The sequence below is a fragment of the Scyliorhinus torazame genome, chromosome 5, assembly GCF_047496885.1.
Source record: "Scyliorhinus torazame isolate Kashiwa2021f chromosome 5, sScyTor2.1, whole genome shotgun sequence".
Lineage (NCBI taxonomy): Eukaryota > Metazoa > Chordata > Chondrichthyes > Carcharhiniformes > Scyliorhinidae > Scyliorhinus > Scyliorhinus torazame.
The window spans coordinates 152,604,416-152,621,034 of record NC_092711.1 but is presented as its reverse complement, the minus strand read 5'-3'; the positions used below and the strand labels follow the sequence as shown (position 1 = coordinate 152,621,034).

Below are 16,619 nucleotides of genomic sequence, written 5' to 3'. Positions count from 1 at the left end.
TATGATCTCCCATGACCTCCCCGGAATATGAACTTCCTCTTTAAGGGAGGCAGGCTTCCCTTCCACAAGGAAAGCCCCAGCTGTTCACAACGCCGGCCTAGGTGCAAGTCAGGGAAGGAGACCCTTAGAGGACTGGAGGAGTATTGTAATTGTATTGGAATAAACCTCATTCTTTAATTTCTACCATCATCTATGCATTCTGCTCATCGTGGATTCAACACCTTCTGTTTCTGCAAGTCAACAATGAAGGCCAGAACGAGAAAGGAAATGGAAAGGGGAAGAAAAGAAAGTGAAAAGCCAAGCATCGTGCCTTAATGACTATCGTCCAGTGGCTCTGACATCCATCATCATGAAGTGCTTCGAAAGGTTAGTCACGGCACAAATCAACTCCAGCCTCCCGGATTGCCTTGATCCACTACAGTTCGCCTACCACTGCAACAGGTCCACAGCAGACACCATCTCCATGGCCCTGCACTCTACCCTGTAACACCTAGATAACATTGCACCTATGTATCGACTACAGCTCAGCCTTCAACACTGTTATTCCTACGAAAACCATCTCCAAACTCCGTGGCATTGGCCTCGGCTCCTCCCTCTGCGACTGGATCCTGAACTTTCTAACCCACAGGCCACAATCAGTAAGGATAGACAACAGCACCTCCTCCATGATCATCCTCAACACCGGTGCCCCACAAGGCTGTGTCCTCAGCCCCCTACTATACTCCTTATACACCTATGACTGGGTGTCCAAATCCGCTACAACTCGATTTTCAAATTTGCTGATGACACCACAGTAGTGGGTCAGTTTTCAAACAATGACGAGATAGAATACAGGAATGAGATAGAGAATCTGGTGAACTGGTGCGACAACAATAATCTCTCCCTCAATGTCAACAAAATTAAGGAGATTGTCATCGACTTCAGGAAGCATAGTGGAGAACATGCCCCTGTCTACATCAATGGGAACGAAATAGAAAGGGTCGAGAGCTTCAAGTTTTTAGGTGTCCAGATCACCAACAACCTGTCCTGGTCCCCCCCATGCTGACACTACAGTTAAGAAAGCCCACCGTCTCTACTTTCTCAGAAGATTAAGGAAATGTGGCATGTCACCTACGACTCTCACCAACTTCTACAGATGTACCATAGAACGCATTCTTTCTGGTTGTATCACAGCTTGGTATGGATCCTGCTCTGCCCAAGACCGCAGGAAACTACAAAAGGTCATGAATGCAGCCCAATCCGTCACGCAAACCAGCCTCCCATCCATTGACTCTGTCTACAATTCCCGCTACCTCGGAAAGGCAGCCAGCATAATTAATGACCCCAAGCACCCCGGACATTCTCTCTTCCACCTTCTTCCGTCAGGAAAAAGATACCAAAGTTTGAGGTCACGTACCAACCGACTCAAGAACAGCTTCTTGCCGACTGCCATCAGACTTTTGAATGGACCCTGCCTTGTATTAAGTTGATCTTTTCTCTACATCTTGCTATAACTGTAACATTATATTCTGCAGTCTCTCCTTCCTTCCCTATGTAGGGTATGCATTGTTTGTACAGCATGCAAGAAACAATACTTTTTACTGTATACTAATACATGTGACAATAATAAATCAAATCAAATTAGATGTTGGAGACAGGAGAACGTTCCAGTCTGTGTAAAACTCAATCTTCATTCACACAAACCTCGCGCTCTAATTGGCTGAAGGAGCAGAGTCCTTCCTCCTTCCGGTCGTCCAACTCTTCCCATTGGTCAACACGTCAGCAGGCGGTGTTGGAGATGGGCGGCACCTCTGCACATGCTCTGCTCCCCCCCTCCCCTTGGACATGCGCAGTCCCGGTCCAGAGAAGAAGGGAAGGTCACCTAGCGGCTTCTCGTTCTCGCCAGAGCAGTCAGCCGGTTGCCCGGAAACCTTGTGTCGAGGATGTGTAGGGGGAGGGGAACAATGGGTGGGGCGGGGCACTCGTGTCCGGGCGTCAGCTCTGTACACTGGATTCCGGTGACGTCACCGCAGAGCAGAGTGGTATTAGTTAATTCAGACAAGGCTCCGTAATGACGTCACAATGACTCAGACTGGCGTTTCCAGCACACAGTCTCCCATTGGGGCAATACCCCTGGTCACAGAAACAAAACACTTCGGATTGGACAACAGCTCAGAGTCGGAAGGTCAAATCCCCGCCGACCCTTACGTAGACGGAAGTCCGCCCCCTCATTGTCTCCATGAGGGAGGTTGACCAATGGGAACGCGCGGAGGACCGGAAGGGAGCTTGTCCTCCAGCAATCCGAGTCTGGCCTTTGAGGCCCTGGTTGCAAAGAGCTTGGTCCTGCCCGGCAAAGCTTCACACAGACTGAAACATCCTGCTGTCGCCAACACTTGTGAGTAAAACACTCTTTTTCCTCCTCTTCCCATTTCTTTTCTCATTCTGGGCTGCAATTTTTGATTTGTTTAAATCCCCATGCCCAGATGAGATGTATCCCAGGCTGCAGTGGGAGGCAAGGGAGGAGATTTGGAGTACCCAATTATTTTTTTCTAATTAAGGGGCAATTTAGCTTGGCCAATCTACCTATCATGCACATCTTTAGTTTCTGAGGGAGAAACGTAAGCAGACACGGGGAGATTATGCAACCTCCACACGAACAGTGACCTGGGACCGGGATCGAACCCGGGTCCTCGGTGCCGTGAGGCAGCAATGCTAACCACTGCGCCACCATGCCACCCAAGCCAGTGAGTCTAACCTCAGTAGTATGGAAACTATTTGGAAATTAATCCATTTGGGGAGGCAAGGATTAATAAAGGATAGTCAGCATAGCTTTGTCAAGGGGACGAAAGAGAAAGTGCTGGAAAATCATAGCAGGTCTGGCAGCATCTGCAGGGAGAGAAAAGAGCTAACGTTTCGAGTCCAATGACTCTTTGTCAAAGCTGGCATTCCTGGGTAGAGAGGTAACAGTGAGTTAAACACTGGATATAAACAAATTACTGCGGATGCTGGAATCTGAAACGAAAGAGAACATGCTGGAAAATCTCAGCAGGTCTGGCAGCATCTGTAGGGAGAGAAAAGAGCTAACGTTTTGAGTCCGATGACTCTTTGTGAAACTCAAAACGTTAGCTCTTTTCTCTCTCTACAGATGCTGCCAGACCTGCTGAGATTTTCCAGCATTTTCTCTTTCGTTTCAGATTCCAGCATCTGCAGTAATTTGCTTTTGTCAAGGGTTAATAATGTCTTACATATTTGATTTTTAATTTTTTGAGGGGGTGACTGGGTGTGTAGATGAAGGTTGTGTAGTTAATGTAGTCTACATGGACCTCAAGACGGTAAAAGTATTGGGATCCAGGGAAATTTGGCAAATTGGATGAAAAAATTGCTGCATGGCAGGAGGCAGAGGGTAATGGTCAAAGGTTGTCTTTGTGACGGAAGCCTGTGTCCATTGGTGTTCCAAAGGGATTGGTGCTAGGTCCCTTGCTATCTGAAGTGTACATTAATGATCTGGACGTGAATGTAGGAGGTATGATAAGTAAGTTTATGATGACACAATAATTGGTGGTGTGGTAAATAGTGAAGAGGGATTGAACCTGGGACCTCGGCTCTGTGAGGCAGCAGGGCTAACCACTGTGCCACCGTGCTGCCCAAAACTCTGATTCTTTGAGGACAGAGGAAAGAATGTTCCAGAGTGTGGTAAACCACTGTTACACCTTTAGAACATAACGTTACAGCGCAATACAGGCCCTTCGGCCCTCGCTGTTGCACCGACCTGTGAGACCACTCTAAAGCCCATCTACACTATTCCTTTATCCATATAGTCTATAAAATAATGAGGGGCATAGATAAGGTAGATAGTCAACATCTTTTCCCAAAGGTAGGGGAGTCTAAAACTAGAGGGCATAGGTTTAAGGTGAGAGGGGAGAGATTCAGAAGGGCCCAGAGGGGCAATTTCTTCACTCAGAGGGTAGTGAGTGTCTGGAATGTGCTGCCAGAGGTAGTAGTAGAGGCGGGTACAATTGTGTCTTTTAAAAAGCATTTAGATAGTTACATGGGTAAGATGGGTTTAGAGGGTTATGGGCCAAGTGCGGGCAACTGGGACTAGCTTAATGGTAAAAACTGGGCGGCATGGACTGGTTGGGCTGAAGGGCCTGTTTCCATGCTGTAAACTTCTATATGTCTATCCAATGACCATTTGAATGCCCTTAGTGTTGGCGAGTCCACTACTGTTGCAGGCAGGGCATTCCAAGCCCTTACTACTCTGAGTAAAGAACCTACCTCTGACATCTGTCCTATATCTATCTCCCCTCAATTTAAAGCTGCGTCCCCTCGTGCTAGACATCACCATCCGAGGAAAAAGCCTCTCACTGTCCACCCTATCCAATCCTCTGATCATCTTGTATGCCTCAATTAAGTCACCTCTTAACCTTCTTCTCTCTAACGAAAACAGCCTCAAGTCCCTCAGCCTTTCCTCATAAGATCTTCCCTCCATACCAGGCAACATTCTGGTAAATCTCCTCTGCACCCTTTCCAATGCTTCCACATCCTTCCTATAATGCAGCGACCAGAATTGCACGCAATGCTCCAAATGCAGTCGCACCAGAGTTTTGTACAGCTGCAACATGACCTCATGGCTCCGAAACTCAATCCCTTTACCAATAAAAGCTAACACACCGTACACCTTCTGAACAACCCTCTCAACCTGGGTGGCAACTTTCAGGGATCTATGTACATGGACACCGAGATCTCTCTGCTCATCCACACTGCCAAGAATCTTACCATTAGCCCAGTACTCTGTCTTCCTGTTATTCCTTCCAAAATGAATCACCTCACACTTTTCTGCATTAAACTCCATTTGCCACCTCTCAGCCCAGCTCTGCAGCTTATCTATGTCCCTCTGTAACTTGTAACATCCTTCTGCACTGTCCACAACTCCACCAACTTGAGTGTCATCTGCAAATTTACTCACCCATTTTTCTACGCGCTCCTCCAGGTCATTTATGAAAATGACAAACAGCAGTGGCCCCAAAACAGATCCTTGTGGTACACCACTAGTAACTGGACTCCAGTCTGAACATTTCCCATCAACCACCACCCTTTGTCTTCTTCCAGCTAGCCAATTTCTGATCCAAACTGCTAAATGACCCTGAATCCCATGCCTCTGTATTTTCTGCAGTAGCCTACCACGGGGAACCTTATCAAATGCTTTACTGAAATCCATATACACCACATCAACTGCTTTACCCTCATCCACCTGTTTGGTCACCTTCTCAAAGAACTCTATAAGGTTTGTGAGGCACGACCTACCCTTCACAAAACCGTGTTGACTATCTCTAATCAAATTATTCCTTTCCAGATGATTATACATCCTATCTCTTATAAACCTTTCCAAGATTTTGCCCACAACAGAAGTAAGGCTCACTGGCCTACAGTTACCTGGATTGTCTCTACTCCCCTTCTTCAACAAGGGGACAACATTTGCTATCCTCCAGTCTTCTGGCACTATTCCAGTAGACAAAGATTTACTTTTTAAAAAAATATATTTTATTGAAAATTTTTCGATCACAATTTTTTCCCCTTACACATCAAACATAAAAAAAAAAGAAAATTTAACAGTACATGTAACATAGTAGACAAAGATGACTTAAAGATCAAAGCCAAAGGCTCAGCAATTTCCTCCCTTGCTTCCCAGAGAATCCTAGGATAAATCCCATCCGGCCCAGGGGACTTGTCTATTTTCACACTTTCCAGAATTGCTAACACCTCCTTATGAACCTCAAGCCCTTCTAGTCTAGTAGCCTGAATCTCAGTATTCTCCTCGACAACATTGTCTTTTTCCTGTGTGAAAACTGACAAAATATTCATTTAGCACCTCTCCTATCTCCTCGGACTCCAAGCACAACTTCCCGCTACTGTCCTTGACTGGCCCTAGTCTTACCCTAGTCATTCATTTATTCCTGACATATCTATAGAAAGCTTTAGGGTTATCCTTGATCCTACCTGCCAAAGACTTCTCATGTCCCCTCCTGGCTTTTCTTAGCTCTCTCATTAGGTCCTTCCTAGCTAACTTGTAACTCTTGAGCGCCTTAACTGAACCTTCATGTCTCATCTTTACATAAGCCTCCTTCTTCCTCTTGACAAGTGTTTTGACTGCTTTAGTAAATCATGGTTCCCTTGCTCGACCACTTACTCCCTGCCTGACAGGTACATACTTATCAAGGACACGCAGTAGCTGTTCCTTGAACAAGCTCCACATTTCCATTGAGCCCATCCCCTGCAGTTTTCCTCTCCATCTTGATCAATTAGGCCAGTGGGCCGACGAATGGCAGATGGAGTTTAATTTAGATAAATGTGAGGTGATGCATTTTGGCAGATCGAATCAGGCCAGGACCTACTCAGTTAATGGTATGGCGTTGGGGAGAGTTATAGAACAAAGAGATCTAGGAGTCCAGGTTCATAGCTCCTTGAAGGTGGAGTCGCAGGTGGACAGGGTGGTGAAGAAGGCATTCGGCATGCTTGGTTTCATTGGTCAGAACATTGAATATAGGAGTTGGGACGTCTTGTTGAAGTTGTACAAGACATTGGTACGGCCACACTTGGAATACTGTGTGCAGTTCTGGTCACCCTATTATAGAAAGGATATTATTAAACTAGAAAGAGTGCAGAAAAGATTTACTAGGATGTTGCCGGGACTTGATGGTTTGAGTTATAAGGAGAGGCTGGATAGACTGGGACTTTTTTCCCTGGAGCGTAGGAGGCTTAGGGGTGATCTTATAGAGGTCTATAAAATAATGAGGGGCATAGATAAGGTAGATAGTCAACATCTTTTCCCAAAGGTAGGGGAGTCTAAAACTAGAGGGCATAGGTTTAAGGTGAGAGGGGAGAGATTCAGAAGGGCCCAGAGGGGCAATTTCTTCACTCAGAGGGTAGTGAGTGTCTGGAATGGGCTGCCAGAGGTAGTAGTAGAAGCGGGTACAATTGTGTCTTTCAAAAAGCATTTAGATGGTTACATGGGTAAGATGGGTATAGAGGGTTATGGGCCAAGTGCGGGCAACTGGGACTAGCTTAATGGTAAAAAACTGGGCGGCATGGACTGGTTGGGCCGAAGGGCCTGTTTCCATGCTGTAAACTTCTATGATTCTATGATTCTATCCGATGCATCCTAAGTCTTGCCTCATCGCATCATAATTGCCTTTCCCCCAGATATAACTCTTGCCCTGCAGTATATACCTATCCCTTTCCATCACTAAAATAAACGCAATGGAATTGTGGTCACTATCACCAAAGTGCTCACCTACCTCCAAATCTAACTCCTGTCCTGGTTCATTACCCAGTACCAAATCCAATATGGCCTCGCCTCTCGTTGGCCTATCTACATACTGTGTCAGGAAACCCTCCTGCACACATTGGACAAAAACAGACCCATCTAAAGTACTCGAACTATAGCGTTTCCAGTCAATATTTGGAAAGTTAAAGTCCCCCATAACAACTACCCTGTTGCTTTCGCTCCTATCCAGAATCATCTTTGCAATCCTTTCCTCTACATCTCTGGAACTTTTTGGAGGCCTATAGAAAACCCCTAACAGGGTGACCTCTCCTTTCCTGTTTTTAACCTCAGCCCATACTACCTCAGTAGATGAGTCCTCATCAAACGTCCTTTCTGCCACCGTAATACTGTCCTTGACTAACAATGCCACCCTTCCCCCTTTTTACCACCTTCCCTGAGCTTACTGAAATATCTAAACCCCGGCACCTGCAACAACTATTACTGTCCCTGCTCTATCCATGTCTCCGAAATGGCCACAACATCGAAGTCCCAGGTACCAACCCATGCCGCAAGTTCACCCACCTCATTCCGGATGCTCCTGGCATTGAAGAAGACACACTTTAAACCACCTTCCTGCCTGCCGGTACACTCCTGCAACTTTGAAACCTTACTCATGACCTCACTACTCTCAACCTCCTGTATACTGGAGCTACAATTCAGGTTCCCAAGCCCCTGCTGAACTAGTTTAAACCCTCCCGAAGAGCATTAGCAAATTTCCCCCCCAGGATATTGGTACCCCTCTGGTCCAGGTGTAGACCATCCTGTTTGTAGAGGTCCCACCGACCCCAGAATGAGCCCCAATTATCCAGAAATCTGAAACCCTCCCTCCTGCACCATCCCTGTAGCCACGTGTTCAACTCCTCTCTCTCCCTATTCCTCGTCTCGTTATCACGTGGCACGGTAACAACCCAGAGATAATAATTCTGTTTGTCCTAGATCTAAGTTTCCACCCTAACTCTCTGAATTCCTGCCTTACATCCCTATCCCTTTTCCTACCTATGTCGTTGGTACCTTTATTAGGTGATGTATGGTACGACCTGTACTACAGGTTCGTTGCTAGTCCCTGCCTGCTGGCTCTGCCCAATAGGCGGAGTATAAATATGTGTGTCCTCCATGCTGCAGCCATTTAGCCAGCTGCTGTGGGAGGCCACACATCTTAGAGCAATAAAGCCTCAGTTGGATTCAACTCTCGTCTTTGTCCAATTGATTGTGCCTCACAGAGAAACTAGAATTGTATGTTCTGAATTTCTATACTGCACTGACTGATGATTTTTGTAAATTACAGGTTATTAGAAGGTGAGGATTTACAGAGAGAAATCTCAAACCAAACGTCATGTCAAGATCTGACAGAGTCAATCGATTAATCAGCATCAGAATATCATCACCCTTTGAATCTCAGAGAAATATTTATCTGTTCTGTTTGCTTCAAAAGATTTTAAACTTAATGTGACTGGAAAAGCACCGAGACACACACACCCGAGTGAGAGTGTTCCAGAGCACTGACTGTGGAAAGAGCTTCAACCAGTTACACAGCCTGAAAAAACATCACACCATTCACAGCGGGGAGAGACTGTACACGTGTTCTGTGTGGACGAGACTTCAACTGAACAACAAACCTGGAGAATCACAAGGACACCCACAGCATGGAGAAACCGTGGATATGTGGGGACTGTGGGAAAGCATTCAAATCTCCATCAGCACTGGATATTCATCAGCGCATTCACACTGGAGAGAAACCATTCACCTGCTCTGTGTGTGGGAAGGGATTCACTCAGTCATTCAGCCTGCTGAGACACAATGTCACTCATACCAATGAGAGACCTTTTAAATGCTCTGACTGCGAGAGTGGCTTCAAAAGTGCTGTGGAACTGATGTCCCACCAGCGCATTCACACTGAGGAGAGACCATTCATCTGCTCTGTGTGTGGGAAGGGATTCAATTATTCATCAAGCCTGCAGAGACACCAGCCAGTTCACACTGGGGAGAGGTTGTTCACTTGCTCCATGTGTGGGAAGGGATTCGCTCAGTTTTCCAGCCTGCTGAGACACAATGTCACTCGCACCAATGAGAGACCCTTTAAATGCTCTGACTGCGGGACTGGCTTCAAATGTGCTGCAGATCTGATGATCCACCAACGCATTCACACTGAGGAGAGACCATACAGCTGCTCTCACTGCTCAAAGCGGTTTCGGAAGTCATCCAACCTGCGGGCACACCAGCGAGTTCACACCGGGGAGAGACCGTTCACCTGCACGGAATGTGGGATGGGATTCAGTCATTCTTCAAGCCTGCGGAAGCACAAGCGGATTCACACTGGGGAGAAGCCGTTCACGTGCTCCGCGTGTGGGAAGGGATTCAGTCAGTCATCCCATCTGCAGAAACACCAGCGTGTTCACACTGGGGAGAGACCCTTCATCTGTTCCGTGTGTGATAAGGGCTTCATTCAGTCATCCCACCTGCTGAGACACCAACGAGTTCACAAGTGATGACAGGGGTTGGATTCTGCTGTTATTGCTGCTGTTAATCACATCCAGGACTGAACCATTCTGACACTTGGTGAAGTGGGAGGGTCGGAGGGTTTCTTTCTGCTGGACTGGCCGGTCTCACAACTTTGTTCCCAGTAGACTCATGCTCTTTGAGCCTGGGAGAGCACATTTCCCTGAAATGATCCACAAAAGCTGATGAAGTATGTTTATTTTAAATAATGTTTTCACCCTGTAAGGACTCTTCCTCTTGATTTCCCATTTCTATTACTTTGCCATTGTCATTTTGATCCATGAATATTAAATGAAAATAAACCTTGAAGTTGAGCAGAGGAAGTGAGGAACTCCGAAGTGGCAAAATACTTCACTGTACTCTGAAGGTTTAGCCTTTTAACAGAAGAACTCAGATTTTCTGGGACCTGAGACATCGGAGGGATTTGGTTTTGATTGATTGACAGGTGGCCAATGGATTGGCCAATGACCGTATTCTGTCCAGCAACAGACAGTGATTTGAGAGTGCGGCGAGTTAACGAGGGAGGGTTAGGAATTAGATAATAATTAACCAGTTGTATTTGCTGCCTATTCAATTATAATGTGGAGACACCGGTGTTGGACTGGGCTGAGCACAGTAAGAAGTCTTACAGCACCAGGTTAAAGTCCAACAGGTTTGTTTCAAACACGAGCTTTCAGCGCACTGCCCCTTCCTCAGTTCCAGAAACATGGTACATACTCGTGTGACTCGGCCAATGCTGTCTACCTCATACGCTGCAGGAAAGGATGTCCCGAAGCGCGGTACATTGGCGAGACCATGCAGACGCTGCGACAACGGATGTACGGACGTCGCGCGACAATCACCAGGCAGGAATGTTCCCTTCCAGTCGGGGAACACTTCAGCAGTCAAGGGCATTCAGCCTCTGATCTCCGGGTAAGCATTCTCCAAGGCGGCCTTCAGGACGCGCGTCAGCGCAGAATCGCCGAGCAGAAACTTACAGCCAAGTTCTGCACACATGAGTATGGCCTCAACCAGGACCTTGGATTCATGTCGCATTACATTCACCCCCCCACCATCTGGCCTGCGAAATCCTACCAACTGTCCTGGCTTGACACAATTCACACCTCTTTAACCTGGGGTTACCCCATCTCTGGATCTGTAAAGATTTTTATTTTTTTATTTTTTTTATTCTCCTTTTTCACATTTTCTCCCACATTTACATCCATCAACAATAAACAATAATCAGCAAGATATGTCAGTCCCCATAATAACAATGATCCCATCTACCCACCAACCCCTAAACCTCAACCCGCATGTTTACATAAACAAATGGCAAAAAGGAATCAGGGATTACCCATAGTCACCCTTAATCTTACACAGCTCCCCCACCCCCACCGCAGGTCTCCAGCTCTTCCTGTCCACTGCCTCTTGCAAAACTCCGCCTCCCAACCTCGGTTCCTTCCCCCCAACTTTCCACCCCGGCGTGACCACTCGGACCCTGTTCTGCCAGGCTCCGATGGCCGCAGCCCCTCCCCCCACCTCACTCCCGTTCACTGGCCGGCTTAAACCGGCCAGCGTGGAGGCCCCCGCCCGGGTCCCTTTCCCACTTGCCCGGCCCTAGGAAAGCCCAAAGATCCCCTTTTAGCACACAAACCCCGCATATCCACCTACACCCCAAAGAACTCTCATTTCGAGTGAAAGTCCCGTCCCCTTGTCCAAATATATACCACATTGGCTCCTTTTAATCTCTACACCCACGCGCAGTGATACAAAAAAGAAGAAAATACAGTCATGAGGTTACATCGGCACCTGGCCATTCCTCAATTTGTCAGTTCTGCCACAGTCCTTCTGCTTTCGCAAACTCCTCCGCTGCTTCCGCCGTTCCAAAATAAAAGTCCCTCAGCTTGTAAGTCACCCTCCGCTTCGCTGGATATACAATGCCGCACTGCACCTTGCTAATGTACAGTGCCCTCTTCACCCGGTTGAAGGCAGCCCGCTTCCTTACCAGCTCCACCGTAAAGTCCTGGTATACACGTATTCCAGCCCACTGCACCACCCACTTCTGCTTGGCCCAGCTCAGGACCTTCTCCTTCACACTGTACCTACGGAAGCACAGAGTCACTGCCCTTGGCGGCTCACTCGCCTTTGGTATAGGCCTCCACGACCGATGAGCCCGATCCAGTTCATATCGGGAGGGATCTTCCCCTCCCCCAATAGTTTTGCCAGCATCGTGGCAAAGTACTCCGTCGGCTTCGGTCCTTCAACTCCTTCGGGCAGCCCCACAATCCTCAAATTTTGTCGCCTGGATCTGTTTTCCAGGTCTTCCATTTTTCCTCGCAGATCCTTGTTAGTATCCATCACCTTCCACATCTCTTTCCCCATCGAGGCAAGTTGATCACCATGCTGCAATAACATCTCCTCCACTTCCTTCAGCACCTCCCCTTGCTCTCGCACCTCCGCCACTGCGCTCGCCACCTCCGTCCTCACCGGGGAAACCGCCTCCTCCACCAGCACACTCAAAACCTCCCTCATCTCCTTCCTCACCGTCTCCATGCATTTCGCAACCTGCGCCAACTGCTTTTCAAATTCCGCAGCCATCACCTTAGTTATTTCTTCAGCCGTAAGCAGTGCGGCCTTCCCTGGTGCTCCAGCCTCCATTTTTCCTGGTGACCCCGCGGTGACCTTTCCACTCCCCGACGGACCTCCAGCTGTTTTTTTTCCGTCCGTTTTCTTGCTCACCCTCGACTTTTTTCTTTGTTCCTTTTTTCCTCCTGTGTCTTCACTGTGCCTTCTCCCTTCTTCTGCCGCCTCCGCGGACCCTGGGACCGGGCTTAAAGCCCGACAATGCCATTGCCGACCGGGAGCCCTCCATTGTGCGGCCGCCTCCCGCCCGCCGTCCGGATCTGTAAAGATTTAATCACCTGCTAATGCTCGTATTCCAAACATTGTCTTGTATCTTTGACTTTGTCTATATATATATATATATATATATATATATATGTTTCTGGAACCTACCGCTTCATTCACCTGAGGAAGGAGCAGTGCTCTGAAAGCTAGTGATTTGAAACAAACCTGTTGGACTTTAACCTGGTGTTGTAAGACTTCTTACTGTATTTAATTATAGTTATTGTTATTAACAAAATTAATCATGTTTAAATTTACAAACTTGGTGACTGCAGTTATTGGGTAGCCAAAGATCAAAGATTTTGGATGTTTTCTTTGAATTAATTTGTTAATTTCAATTGTGTTGCGACTCTGGGTCAAGTGGGGCTGGAATTGACCGTGCACTCGCCCAGGGTGTGATATCAGCCCAGTACAGGCAAATCTAAAATAAATACAGATAGGGCTGGAAAAACACAGCAGGTCTGGCAGCATCTGTGGAGAGAGAAGCAAAGTTAACGTTCCACGTCCAATGTAACTCTGCTTCAGAACTAAAGAGAGGGAGAAATGTGATGGGTTTGATGCTGGTGAGAAAGGGGGAGGGTCAGGTAGAACAAAAGAGAAAGTCAGGGATTGGTTGGAGGGTGGGTGAGATTAAAAGACTAAAATGTCCTGGAACAAAAGGCAAAGAGGCTGGTTTAGCACACTGGGCTAAATCTCCGGCTTTTAAAGCAGACCAGCAGTGCGGTTCAATTCCTGTACCAGCCTCCCCGAACAGGCGCCGGAATGTTGCGACGAGGGGCGTTTCACAGTAACTTCATTTGAAACCTACTTGTGACAATAAGCGATTTTCATTTCATTTCAGATGGAGGCAATGGATTGGATTGGATTTGTTTATTGTCACATGTACCAAGGTGCAGTGAATATTCCACCCTGGTTCACATGTACCAAGGGTAGACAGCCCAGACAGATCATTTAGACATGGTCGTACACTATGTGACTAGAGCTGTACATTTGTCCAGAGTAAGTGTTAATGGCAGAATAAAGGACAGCTCCGTCTGGAAGGAAAAAAAACCCAGGAAAACAAGATGTAGATTGACACTTGGCAAAAAAAACCCAAATCAAAATGGAGGAGAGAGTTCTGGGTCTGAAGTTGCTGAACTCGATGTTGAGTCCAGAAGGCTGTAAAGTGCCTCATGGGAAGATAAGGGGCTGTTCGTCCAGCTTGTGTTGGGCTTCTCCGGAACATTGCAGCAGGCTGAGGACAGAAATGTGAGCCTGAGAGCAAGGTGGTGAATTCTAATGGCAGCAAGCGGAAGGTTAGGGTCATGCTTGTGGACTGAGCGGAGGTTTCCACAAAGAGGGCAGGGAACAGGCTACAGATGAATTAAAGAGAAACCATTTGGGTCCAGAACATTTTGAACATCCTTTTACCCTGGTTGTCTTTGATCCTCAAGTCATTTTCTGTTTTTCTAACCATGTCCTGTTTCATTAATAAACTTTTGTCAGAAATGTTAATAATTGGGGAAAACTAAGATTTGGAAAATGAAATGGGGATAAAATAAACGGGGAGTTGATAAGGACAACTATCTGAAGAGATTTTGAGATGCAGATTTGCACATCAGTGAGAAAAGCAAGTGTTTACCCATGTGACTAGAGGATAACAATGGGGTTTAGAAGAGGTAACTTCAAAGTAGAGAGATAAGGAACTTGATATGTATATGCTAAAAGCTGACTCCACAGGGTGGATAACATCAAAGGGAAAGAATGATATATCAATAACATAATGATTGTGACAAGAACAGAGGCAAACAAACCATCACAGCCACACCCAGCTGCAGAAAAAGTCTCCCGAAGAGAAGTAGCAGATTTCGCATTTGCTGAAACTGAGTACGGTTTCCCTGAACTTGGCAAATAACCAGCACATGGTAACTATCTGCTGAATTTGGCTCAGAGTTATATAATGGATGTTGGTTGGGAACAAGGAGGCATCTCAGAGTTCAGGAGATATAGGTAGTTAGGAACCAAGTGGTAACTGCCTGTAACACAGTGTGTGTATAGCCATCAGTGTACTTAACTGTTGTAGTGTATTATCACCTTCCTGTTGTTTATTTTCAATAAATGTTCTTTATTAATGGTTCACACAACGTCTGGAATATTCCACCCTGGTTCACATTTTTCTCACAATATACCAAATTAAAAATATATGCTGTGAAGAACCAGTGTTCCAAGTTACTCTTCTGGATTTTGGGATACCCTCATATTAACATCAGGTGGATTCTTAACAAATTGGGGGCTTGCCTGAGATTTTGGAAAGCATAATCCCTTGGGTGTAAAGGAATTTGTGAGTTTTAAATATAACAAGAGTGGGGAAAGTTTGGAACGAAGTAAGCAATACATGGTTTAAACTAAGGTGACTGCAGCATGATTCTTCCTGTGGCTAAGGCTTTCCTTAAGGCGGAGATGTAACTCTGCATGATCACTTCTGGTGACAGCCATGAGCTGACCGGTCGCACGCAAGGTGACCCTGGTGTGAAACCTTGAATATGACATTTTAACCCCATCAATTGGGCACCAAAATTATTCACGACCCCACTCCCATCCCTCGCACACACCGCCTAACCCCCGCAAACCGCATCAACGAGAAATAGAAAAGACAGCCAACCGCCCAGCGGAAAAGCCAGCAAGGACAAGGGGAGGATACCGCAGCTTCAGAGCAAGGGGGGGGGGGGGGGGGTACCGCAGCTTCAGAGCAAGGGGGGGGATACCGCAGCTTCAGAGCAAGGGGGGGGGGGGGGGGGGTACCGCAGCTTCAGAGCCGGCAGCCACACGAGGTGGCACGGAACCGAGAAGGACCAACTCCACAGAGTTCTCAGCGCAGTCCCAAGCTGATGGACAAACTTATCGGCTTCATCACCTCCAAGCCCCATAGCCACAGGGAGGAGCTGCAGACCTCTTGGCAGCAGTGGAGGCGGCAACGGCCCCCATGAGGGAGGCTATGTCCAAAATGGAGCGGCGGCTTGAGGCCCAAAGGTCGATGGCGAGAGCCCTCGAGAAGGCTGCCACGGAGCAAGGGAATGGGATCGTGGTAAGATTAATCAGGGCCCAGAAGGGCTTAAAAAAAATAGACGACCGGGAGAACAGGTCTCAATGCCAAAACCTAAGAATTGTGGGGTACCAGAAGGTATGGAGGGGCGGAACCCCACGGATTATATATCGGCAAAGCTCGGGAAACCGGTTGGTGAGGAGGCCTTCGCCAAACACCCGAAGGTGGACCACGCCCACAGGTCGCTTCGGCAGTGGCCCAGAGTCAGGAGACCTCCGCAGCCGATAATTGTAAAGTTCCACAAGTATCAGGACAAAGAATGGATCCTGAGATGGGCGAAAGGTGCGAGAGGGTGAAGTGGGAAGGACATTTCATCTGCTTGTATCAAGACATTGGGGCAGACCCGGCCAAGTGCCAGGCCGAATTTAACAGCCCTAAAACCACCCTATACAAAAGCAAGGTGCGGTTTGGCATGTTTTACCCTGCCAAGTTATGGGTCACATGCCAGGGGAAAGAGTACTATTTCGACACCCTGGAGGAGGCCAACAAATACATCCAGAAGAATGGTCTGGACAGGCAGTGCGAGTGCACATGGGCTAGAATGCGAGTAGAGAGCTGAGAGGGGCAGGAACGAATGTGGGCAGAGATGACAGGGGCGAGGGAGCGGGGAAGAGGCAGACGGGGTTAAATAGGGGAACCTGTCCAAGAGAGGAGCTGCTACACCAGCGTATAAGCTAGTGCATGAAAGTACAATGAAGCAGGAGGCTGCGGCACATCTCCTGGGAGGGAAGGCACGCCTGGCAGGCGGGAGAGGCAAGACAGAAATTCAGGGAAAACAAAGGGGCAAAGAAATCAGTGCCGGGGTTGTGGGGGAGGGGGGGAATAGGAGGGGGAAGCACAAGGGTAAGAGGAGAC

The 16,619-nt window shown here is 47.5% G+C and overlaps 1 long non-coding RNA gene across 1 annotated transcript; it reads left to right on the top strand.

Annotated features, from left to right (window-relative positions):
- The first annotated feature begins 1,813 nt into the window (after window positions 1–1,813).
- LOC140422149 (uncharacterized) lies at window positions 1,814–14,793 on the top strand. The gene is made up of 2 exons (XR_011947282.1): window positions 1,814–2,374; window positions 8,589–14,793. It is a non-coding gene; the product is annotated as an uncharacterized lncRNA (long non-coding RNA).
- Window positions 14,794–16,619: the final 1,826 nt, after the last annotated feature.